Source organism: Parasteatoda tepidariorum, chromosome 9, assembly GCF_982258835.1.
Source record: "Parasteatoda tepidariorum strain Cologne lab strain chromosome 9, Ptep-v5.0, whole genome shotgun sequence".
NCBI classification, from domain to species: domain Eukaryota; kingdom Metazoa; phylum Arthropoda; class Arachnida; order Araneae; family Theridiidae; genus Parasteatoda; species Parasteatoda tepidariorum.
Window position 1 is genome coordinate 10,070,146 of NC_141763.1, and position 12,138 is coordinate 10,082,283.

The window sequence follows — 12,138 nt, forward strand, 5'->3', positions numbered from 1 at the left end:
ACGACATCAAGGAATGAACATCTAAGCATTTTATGGAACAAAATTAAAATCAACTAACCAAATAATTACAGCGAAAATAATAAAAATAACGATAAACTAAAGTAGTTAATCTTTTTACCGCAGCAAGGCGCTGAAACCATTTGTGTTAGAGTGATGGCATGCCACTCTTTGTAAAAAAAAAATCTAATATTAATTATGAATATAATCTAATATAAACCTAAATATAACAGGGTGCGTAGCGTTTTTAAAAAGTGCTTAAAAGTGCTGATTTTCTATTTTTTAAAAGCACTCAAAGGTGCTTTTTTCATTAGGTGTTTTTAAAAAGTCCTTAATTTTCGCTTTTTCAAAAGGAGATTTTTCCTTTACCATGTTGATTTTCCCTACGAATTATGCAAAAAGGCACAGTTCACATTGTTCTATTCAACGTTTTCACAATTAATTCAACCCCAATCTATTTCGGCGTATTGTCGGTTTGTAGCGTATGAAAACATCATTCGTTTTACTGTCCCGCAGTGGACTGATCGTTAAGACACGGTTCCCAGCAGATCACCGAAGTCAAGCATCACAGACTGCGGCCAATAATCTGGTGGGTGACCACTTTCAGCCTACGTAGTGACCGAGGGTGTACGTTATCGGTTCTCGTTAAACTGTGCTACCGTAAAGTGCTCGACTTCGCGCGCAGGTCGTCGGGCTACCGAAGCGGGGGTGCTATCCCCTCCGCAGAGGATCAAAATTGTGATGGCATGTCTTCGGATCATCCTCCGGGATGTTTCCCAGAACGTCGCCAATAGCCCATTGTGCAGCTCTAGTGCGACGTAAATTAACAACATTCGTTTTACATGATTCAAAATTTTATGATTTTTGACAATTGTCAATAATAATGCCAAAGGTTTTTTTTTTGACATGACGCTTAAAACCAGATGAAACCGCCAATTGTCAAAATCTATCCAACCCCGCCTAATTATGATATTTTTTTAAACTGTTAAAAAATATTTCTTGAGTGCTTGAAAAGTGCTTAAAAGGTGCTTATTTTTTGTTGAATACTTTGGCTACTCACCCTTCATAAATCTAAATTTAAATATTTTTTAGCCTTGAAGTTGAAACTCTCTATGATTCGGAGTTGAGAATTTAATAACTCTATTCAGAAGCAAGCATTTGAGTTAATATTAATGGACAAAACCTGATCGATAAATGATTATTGCTTTAAAGAAAAATGAAATGATCAGAAACGCTTAAAGTTGATCGATGGTTTAAAATCGAAACCGTGTCTAACTGGTTCTTTCAGTAAAACAAATCTCTCTCCAGGTATTGCATTATAAATAACCTCGGCAGAGAGAATTTATCAATGTTTTACGAATCAATCAATAAGAGGATCACGCGATTTTCTGTATATATTTCATTTACCCGCCCATTTAACTATTTTTGACGTCTTACAAGATTTGCGTGATTTCTATTACATTTACGAACATTGATTTGAAGGAAGAAAAAAAAATGGATTTGGTTTCGGTGAAAGAAAATGTGAGCTTTCTATTTTGGTTTAACGCAAGATTCTCGAATAAAATATACAGTGAATGAAAAAGAAAAAGATATCAACCGGAATAACTTTGCTCGTGTGAACGGATTTTGACTTATTAATTGAAAATCTTAGTGATTTGAAAGTTAGGCGTCAAATATGTAATTAGTGCTAACTCATAATTATAAGTTAAAAAACCAAATGCGGAATGTGTACTTTCTCTGAATAAACTTAATATTTGGAATATATTTTTGAGATTTTAAACAACGCCGCACTAAGAAAAACAGAATATTTTTTTTTAGTTCTGAATAACGATAATTTATTTTATTTTATTACTGGCATTTGACTACAGAAAAATTTTTTGTTTGTGGCTATCAATGTTTAACGCCGTAGTCGTGTTGTTTTGATTTGAATCCAGAGGACAAGGGAACACCTGGATCAATCATTGGCGTAAACTAGCCTTTTTACTTTACTTTATAATAAACAGCTGACCCTGACCCTATTTTGGTTTTCCGACTGCTAATGTTCAGCCTTGTAATTTTGAATCTAATCCAGAAGACAAAGGAACTTTTGGATAAAGTATTGGGAGAAATTTTGCCTTCGTGGACTTTTAGATGCATTTGCGTTACGTGGAGATGAAATTCACGAAAACCTTCCACGGTTAGCTGGACAGCAAGGGGACTCTAACCCATGATCCGTCTAAAACTGATGATATTTTATGTCAGCACTATGGTCGGTGCGAACCGGTTGCGGAATTCGCATTGACCTGCTATCGCTGGGATTTGAACCCCATTCACCTCATTGGGAGGCGAACGCTCTAGCTCCACCTGAGCCACCACGACTCGAAACTAGCCTTTATTTTATAATAGTCTATGAACAGCCGACTTAATTTTAGGTTTACGACTACTAATGTTCAACTCCGTAGCCTTGTCATTTTGAACCCAATACAGAAGACAAGGATCAAGTATTGGGAGCAATTTTGCTTTCATGGTGAACTTTTTGATGCAACTAACCAGCATTTGCGTTACATGGAGAGGAAAACCGCGAAAACCGTCCACGCTTAGCTGGACAGCAAGGGGACTCAAACGCATGATCCGTCTGCCACTGATGATATTTCACGCCGGCATCGTGGTCGGTGCAAATTTGATGCAGAATTCGCATCGACCAGCCATCGCTGGGATTCGAACCCGGTTTATTAATTGGAAGGCGAACGCTCCTTCCCCTGAGCCATCGCGGCTTTGTATGCTGTATGAGTGAATATGGTTATTGATTGCAATTCATTAAAGTAAAAATAAGAATTAAAAGTGAAAAAAGAATTCTAAAAAATTATAGAACAGTAGAGGTCGCCATAGTAACGCATGCAATGACGGAGCATGCGCACTGTTTATTATTACTATTGATTGTTGTAGTTGAAAAGTGTGAAAACGCCATCGAATCCGTACCATGACCCATTTTGCCAATGGGCAACAAGTTTTATAGGAATTGGAGTTTTCTTTCAATTTTGGTGCTGCGGGGAAATTCTAAGAGCAGAGTGTGTGACAGTTGCACGTTATTTCCGCCATGAAAATGCTACTTATAGAAACATAAAAATAAAATAATTCCGCGTCTTTCGCTCCAGCATGTTTACCCAATCTCTAGTTTCAGAATTCACAATTAAGTGTTTTCCTGATATCCTACTAATTAGCGGACGTGTATATTTTGGCGAAACACATACACACACGTGTAGTTTTTCACATTAATATTCATTAACTGCTTTGAAAACCCCCACAGACGAATATTTACTTTATCTCGAGTAACCTCAGAGATAAAGCAAGTTGAGAAGTTATTATTATTTTCTTCTTCTTTGGAACATTGAAATAAAAGTTCTCCAATTCCCTCGCCAAGATCATTATACAAGTCTCACACTTTTTTTTTTTTTTTTTTAAGATACACACAATTAAAATTCTGTCTATTTGTCGAGATGGGGAAAAAAGGGGGGTGGTCGCCAGATTAAAGTATCCCTTCTTTTCCATTTTCTTTGATATCCCCGGCTCTCGAAATTATTTTTATTCTTTTTCCGGCGCCGCTGGGGGAAAGGAGGATGACCCGGCCAGATTGTCAGTTGATGACTTCGATCCAAATTAAATTACTCTTTAATTATCTGAGCTGAGACGGGTGAGAGAAAATAAAAAATTAAAAGTGGTTTTGCGGAGGAAAAGAGACGAAAGGAAAGAAATAATTAACGACTCAAAACGCTCATATTTCGAGGGCTTATGACTGGATTTAAATTTCCTGTTTTTTTTTTTTTTATTCTATTTAATTTTCCTTTTTTTTTCTCTTCAAAATTCTGAAAGCCGCCCGTCTATCACTTCGTTTCAAAGTTAATTAAAATGAATGGTTATAAATCCTTCTGAATTACACTGAAATAGAGTAAACTCATAAGGCGACTTGGCGTTTAGTAAAGATTGCCGAAGTTTAATTCATATTATTCCTGACGTAATGGTGTTTTTCGATTCCGGTGTTAATTTTTGGGGAAGTGTGAAAGTTTTAATAAATATCACATTAAAACGTAATTAAAAAGTATTCATTAAACACCGCTGGAAAGGTTTAATTAAAATGTAACAAAAGTCAGCACAGTTTGGTCTCCCACAACAACTTTTCCGATTTTTTTTCCTTCCTTTTAAAAATACGATTTCCAATCTCAAGACATCAACACTGAAATAGCATTCAAACTTAAAAAGGAATTAAGTAAAGTATGCTATGACTTAGGTTAAATTGATAATTATTTCAGACGGGCGATATTAATCCGATATAGTTATTAAGGAATTTAATTCTTTATTGAACAAATTCACCTCTGGACAATTTTAATTAAATTACGACTGAAATTGGATCAATTTTGTATCCCTCCACAAACCTTTCCTGTTTTTTTACAAAATATCAATTGAGGCGTTCCCGTGAGCAACAGCTTTCAAAATTTTAATGCGATCGAACCGATGCCAGGAATATTCTATCAAATCGTTTTTTTCGCCTGGTTATTGTCGTAAATTAATTTACATCAAAATTTTGATGGATTTGATGCATTTTCATGAAATCAAGAGATGTAGTAGGTAGGTACTTTTATTTACGTCCCACTAGAGCTGCACAACGGGCTATTGGCGACTGTCTGGGAAACATCCCTGAGCATGATCCGAAGACATGCCGGAGCAATTTTGATCCTCTTCAGAGGGGATGGCTCCACTTTTTGCTAACTTAAACAAATGCCACGTTTCAGCAGCCAATCAGGATTAAGATACCCGCACTCCATCACTTGCTGGTATCCCATTGAGGGCGTGAATTACTGTGCTTTGAGTTTTTATTTATATTTTAACACAGTGGGAAAAGGAGGGAATGATGTCGTTGCAAACTTTTCGTACACAATTTAGGGTTTGTTACTAGGCAGTATTTGTATGTTTACAATCAATTTCAATAGTTTTTTTTTAATATGTCGAACATTTTATATTAGTATATTCAATCACTATCGATAATTGAGAGACACTGGAGATAATTAAGAGAAAACATCGCATTTAACTGCAGTAATAATTTCATATGAATTTTTAAATGAAGTTAGGTTTGCCTGGAAGAATCTTCTGGTAGCGTGAGCCCTTATTCGGAGCGAGGGGGCCTGGGGAAGAACTTCTTTCTAGTTTCCTGAACAAGTTAACAATTATACTATGCACATAAAACATATGTAACGATTCATTATTTCGCTTTTTTCTTTAGATAATTCAAATAATAAAAAAAAAATATGATGAAAAGTATACAGTACCTTTCCAAATTATTGAACGCACTATCATATTCTATGTAAAATCTTAATTATCAGCTATACAGCTTTATTGTTTTTACGCGAGTTATACCAGTTTACACTTTATACGTTCGTGTATGAATTGGTTATCCTCGTAATGCAATATATTAAAAATAAATACAAATTGGAAGTGTAAAAAAAATCTCCTGAATAAAAACCCATTACATGTACGTTTAAATATAAAAGTATTGCCTATAAACTCGTGCAAAACATGTAATTATTAACACTTCAGTGAGTCTAATAATTTGGTCTAATTATTATAATATACTAATATAATACCTGATAAAATAAATATCCTATATTTATATAATATATCATCTAATTTATCCAATAGGCGAATTTCGCCTAATTTAAACAATTGATACACGAATGTAAACAAACGCAAACCGGTTTCAGTCACATAAAAACAATAAAGCTGTATAGAGTATCACCTGATAATTAAGATTTTACATAGAATCTTACAGTGCGTCTAATAATTTGGACAGGAACTTTAAGTAGAAAACATTTTTTAATTGGATGCCACATTATCTTTGAAGTTCCCGAAAAGAACAATTAAATTGATATTTTTATTAAGTATTTCAAAATGTCATGCTTTTTTCAGAGGGGTCACAATTCTGAATTAGATCCGAAATGCATCCGACACAGAATATATTAAGTCAACCTGCATTGCTTTCACCGTCTAAGAAATGAACAACGAAGCCAGCTGACAAACTTGTCATTCACCGTTAAAAGATGTAACCGCGGGTGATTCCATTGTCAAAAAAAAAATATTAAATTACAAGTAAAGACAATGATAACCAGACTGTAATGAAATTCTTTGTCCAAAACAAACAGTCGGTGTTGACCGAATGAGACACAATCGAAACCATTTCAATCCTTATCCAATCACGATAAGGCAGCTTTCACCACACTTTCTCTAAAAATGATTCAAACTTGCAAACGGTATTGTTGGAAACACATTGTCCCGCTACTAATTAAATATTTATTCTCTCTTTTGTGGCAACAGCTTTGAAGCTAGTTTTCGTCTGATTTATCGTGAGGGAATAAAAACATTTATCTCAATTAGTTCTGCTTCGATAAGGATCCAGATTAATAACTTTCTTTCTCGCTTGATGAAAAGGAATAAATGTTTTTTTTTGTCGTCTGCGTCCTCCATCCACGTGAATACGCAGGCGATAATTTATTCCGACCGCTTCATTTATGTGATTATGAGAAGAAGAAAACTTCCATTCCGCTACAAAAATGTTCTTTTGTGATGAAAGATGATGCGTCCCAAGTAATCAGTGATAAAACTAACGGAAAGTAGTTCGTTCTTAGATTAAAATATGGATTTCATATTCGAACCTTATTAGCACGAAGATTCGTTTAATTATTTTTTCTTCAAAAAAATCAGCCGATTGGAATCAAATCAAAAACAGGATTAACATGCTTATTACTTGTGAAATATTGAGGTTTACTCTTGTATAGAATTTGCGAAAAACTAAATTTTCTAATGAATCTTTTGATATTAGAAGGAAAGTAATTAACAAAATAATAATTTTAATAAGAATTTATATTCAAAATAATCTGATTTCTTTGCTTGATTCTTTTACAAAACTATTTGATTATTTTGCTTTGATTCCTGTAGTAAAACAAGTTTTCCGTCCATCCTATGGTGGTTAAAGATAGGGCGAGTTCCATAATGTGTTGCCAGTAGCCTCAAATCTTTGAAGGGGTATGTTCATAGTTAGTAAAAGTTGACATTCGTAACGATTTTCTCAAGTTCAATCAAGTTCAATCCATGATCGCTCAGAGGATAGAGTGTTCGCCTTCCAATGAGGTGAACCAAGTTCGAATCCCAGTGATGTAACTGGTTGATACGAATTCCACACCCGGCTCACACCAACCATAATGACGACGTAAAATATCCTCAGTGGATCATTGGTTAGAGTCTACTCGCCCTCAGGCTAACCGTGGGAAGTTCTCGTGATCTTCATCTCTAAGTAACACTAATGCTGGTTAGTTTCATCAAAAAGTCCTCCTCAAAGTCAAATTTCTCACAATACTTGATCAAGAATTCTTTTTATATTCAGCTCGGATAAAATTTAAATTTTCTCTGTTTACAATTTTTCCATACTTGTTTTTTTTTTATAGAAAATAATAAAAAATTATAAAAGTAAATACAACTGTACAAAAAGTAATTATAATATATTTACAGTTTAAAAATTTTAAAACTGTAACTAAATGTATATATCATAAAATAAAGTATTTAATTTCGCATAATATTTAAAATCTAAATGGTAATAACTACCGATAATATTATTAAGAAGGCGTGGTAAATCATTATTACAGGTAAATTCCATTAAACTTTTATTAATTGCATGCTTTTAAGTGCCAAAATTGCCTGGAACTTCTCAGATGACAATCATATCACGTGACTGTTTTACCCAATGAGAATCCATGAAATGATAAGACAATTATCGTTTTATGATATGTACGAGAATGTTACCAAAGCTTATTAAAAACTAGCGTAAATAAGATGAAAAAAATGTTTATTCGATATTATCAATTCCAAAAGATTGAAAACTCTGAAAAAAATCTTAGAAATTGTTTATTGTAAAAAAATATATATATAAACCTTTTATATTTCGTACATAAACCACGAACATCAGCAAGAGATTTTCCTCTTTGTTTATTTATAAATTCCACCTGAAATTCTTGTTTATTTTTAAGGCACCGTAAATATTTTATACGCTTGGCGATGAGAAATCATTAAAATAGACATATATGTTGGCGAAGGCAAAATATTCCTTCTGCGGAAATCACATTTACAGGCAACGATGATAACTTCCGCCAATGCCTCACGAAGAGAAAAGAGCCAACGCATTCGATCAACTGAGGATGTTTTTTTCTTCAATAATAGATCATTGCAATTTTGATAAACGACAAATTTTATTTCTCGGGGAAAGGTGGTGGTTTTTTTCTACAAACCAGAAAGCTCTGTTTTTGTTCAAAATAGAAGCAAAAATATTTATGTTTACAAACATTTTCGGGTTTTTTTTGTTTTGTTTTTGAAATGGAAACAATAACTTTTTTTAAATTTAAAATATGCATTATTTCAATAGCTAATACCTTTCCCCATGCTTATAACTGAAACTTTTTAAATGGATTTATTTATTTTATTATAAAATACAGTTTGTTAATTTGGTTTAGTATTATGGTTAATTTTAAGCTAACAGAGCACGTTCTGGAAGATTAAGAAATATAGAGACATTACGTAAAGTTGCTAACAAAAGAATTTTAATTCAAATGAAGTGAAAATTTGAATTTCTGATGAAATGTTTAACTTTTAAGGAACCATTTTGCAATAAGAAAATGCATCCAAGTCATATTTTTGAAATTGTTTAAAAATGCATCTATACCTTTACATTTTTCTGTGCCGTCGCTCTGTTTAATACAAAAACATTGCATACAAAAAATTATTACATATTTTCAATAAAAGATTTTTTGTAAAAAAAATTAAAATAAAAAATCTAGAATTTAGAGACGTTAAAAATGTGAAATTTTATTTTATAATTATTTCCTTTTAAAAATTATGCTTAGAAAAATTACGCAGCCAGAGTAAAATATCTTAAATTTATAAATTTCATCTCTTATTAAATTTTTATAACTTTTAAGTAACATTGTTTTAATTGTGTAAAAAAATATAATGTAGAATAATTTGTATAGAAAAAGCCTCCTGTGTTTAATCAATGTGGGAAAAGGCAGAAATAAATCTAAACAAGCATACTAATCTCGATTTAAAAAAAAATACATAGTAGGGGAGAGTGGGGTCAATTGTAACAGGGTACGATTGTAACAGAGCAAAAATTTCGAGTGTTGGGTTCTAGATTTGGTTCCTAGGTGGTGCACAAGGTGTATTTAACAAATCTACATGTACACTCCTGCTGGCAACCATTGTTATGTACTTTTGAAAGAGTTACATCACAAAAGATATTTTCGCGTCACGCAAGTACTTTTTTTGGTATTAGAATATTTTATTGTAACAAAGTAATTTTGTTTAAACAAATAAAAATTAGTAACCGAATATGTAAGTGGGCACCTTAATTAACATTTCAATAAAAAAAGATTAGTTTTGCTAATTAACTAGCATTGTTTTTAACAAATGAAGCTGAAATGGCGTCTTGGGGACAATTGTAACAATAAGTAAAGGGACGATTGTAACAGCTGAAAATAAATAATCTTATGTTTACAAACCATTACTTAACTCTTTAAGAACCACCAATAGTTTCCTATAGCATTTATATTATGTTGCATGTGCATTATTTTATTTGTCACCTTTCACAGCATAAATTAAAATTTTTAACCCCTTAAATTTAAAAGTTTATCCCTTTATGTCTCTGCTCATTATTATTTTTACTCCTAAAATATCACTACTATTTTGATCAATAAAAAAATATATCACAACTATGATAATATGTATAATTAACTATGTTTTAGTTGAATTTATGAACTGTTACAATTGACCCCGTAAGTGGGGACAATTGTAACAAGTGCACGACTGTCAAAAATTGTTAATAACTAATATAATAATATTTAAAATCAGGTATTTAATTTTTTTTCTAGTAGAGGATAGTCTACTTTACTCGTCTGTCAATTAATACTAATAATATATTGGATTTTTTGTTAGTTAAAAATAGTTAAGTAAAAAATGTTACAATTGACACCACTCTCCCCTACTTATAATACTTGAATGACAGCAATCAAACTTAAAACTGCCTTCCAAGAAAATATGTTATAGAACAACTTCTAATTAAAAGTTTAAACTGCAGCTGGATAATAAAAATGAAACAAAATGTATTAATCATCAAATTCTGATTTTATCGAAAGGAGACAATTTTTGTAGTTTAAACACACATTTCATTTAGTTACTGAATCAGGATTTAAAAGCATCGTGTTTTACCTATCGTTGACTATTAATTAGTAGAATTTGTATTTTGATTTTTAAAAAAAATCATTTTTACAGCCGACCCTATTTTTGGGTTTATGACTACAAATGTTGAACTACGTAGCCTTGGCATTTTGAACCCACTCCAGAAGTCAAGGATGCTCCTGGATCAAGTATTGGAAGAAATTTGCCTTCATGGAGAACTTTTTGATGGAACTAACCCGCATTTGTGGAACATGGAGAGGAAGATCGCGAGAACTTCCCACGATTAACCCAACGGCAAGGAGACTCTAACCCATGATCCGTCTACCACTGAGGATATTTCACGTCAGCACTGTGATCGGTACAAGCCAGATGCAGAATTTGTATCGACCAGCCATTGCTGGGATTCGAACCTGGTTCACCTCATTGGAAAGTGAACTCTCAATGATAGTTTGCTTTAGTGTTTGTCAAATTCCTGTAAGGAGAATTACAGTGCACTGTACAGTGAGCCAAAAATATATCAGCCAAGACAACCTATGATAAAATCAACTGATTTTCTAGTGCCATGCGTTCATTTTAAGCGTCCAGAAAGTAAAAAAAAACAATCCTAAAGTCAAACAAGGATCGATTCAATTTTTTAATTTTTTTAAAAAAATCTTTATAATCTAGTGAAAGGTTTTAAAGGAAACAACCTCTTAAAGAACTATTACTTGGATGTACATCGATTTTAGCTTTCGAATTGTCAAGGTTCTATGGAGAAAAATTATCTGCTGTATGCCAATTTAGTCTGCTGTATCTGATTTATCTGGTACGGATTTGTGAACGGTATCTTATTAATTGTACTGTAAATAAAATAATATTGAAAGAATATTATTTTATATTCGTTATTATACAGTCGTTATTATTTATTATGGTTGTTTGTTTAATCTAAATAGAATTAGATGCGCAACCAAAGATTAAAGTGGTTAAAAAAATTGTAGTTGTAGTTCATCTACGTCGCACTAGAGCTGCACAATGGGCTATTGGCGACGGTCTGGGAAACATCCCTGAGGATGATCCGAAGACATGCCATCACAATTTTGATCCTCTGCAGAAGGGATGGCACCCCCGCTTCGGTAGCCGACGACCTGCACGTGAAGTCGAACACTTTACGGTGAACGAGGTACAGTTTAACAGTTTAACGAGGGCCGATACCGCATACCCTCGGTCCCTATGCAGACTGATCCAAGTGGTCACCCACTCGCAGACTTACCGCAGCCAGTGATGCTTGACTTCGGTGATCTGCTGGGAAACGTATCTTAACGATCAGTCCACTGCGGGACTACAAAAAAATATCAATAATGGGGTTCAACATAAACTTCGCGGTTGTTTATTTATTTTTTTTAAAATTAATTTCATTAAATAAATAACCGTTGAGCTCTAACGGTAATGAATAAAAAATCAACGAACTGCAAAATAAACAGTGAGAGTTTAGTGAGTGAGCATTGTCGGAGAATTTCTTTTCGAGTGTTATTAAAAAATTATTTGTTTATTCAAATTTTTCTTTAATTTTTTTTCTTTATTTTTTATAACCGTCGTTGAACAGCCAACCCAATTTCGGGTTTACGACTACTAATGTTCAACTCCGTAGCCTTGTAATTTTGAACTCAATTTAGAAGACAAGGGAACTCCTGGATCGAGTATTGTCAGAAATTTCGCCTTCTTGGTGAAACTAACTCGCATTTGCGTTACATGGAGAGGAAAACCTCCCACGGTTAGCCTAACGGCAAGGAGACTCTAACCTATGATCCGTCTCCCACTGACACACGTTAGCACTTCGCTTCGAACAGCCATCGTGGGGATTCGAGCCCGGTTCGCCTTATTGGAAACTGCACGCTCTGTCCCCTGAGCAATCAG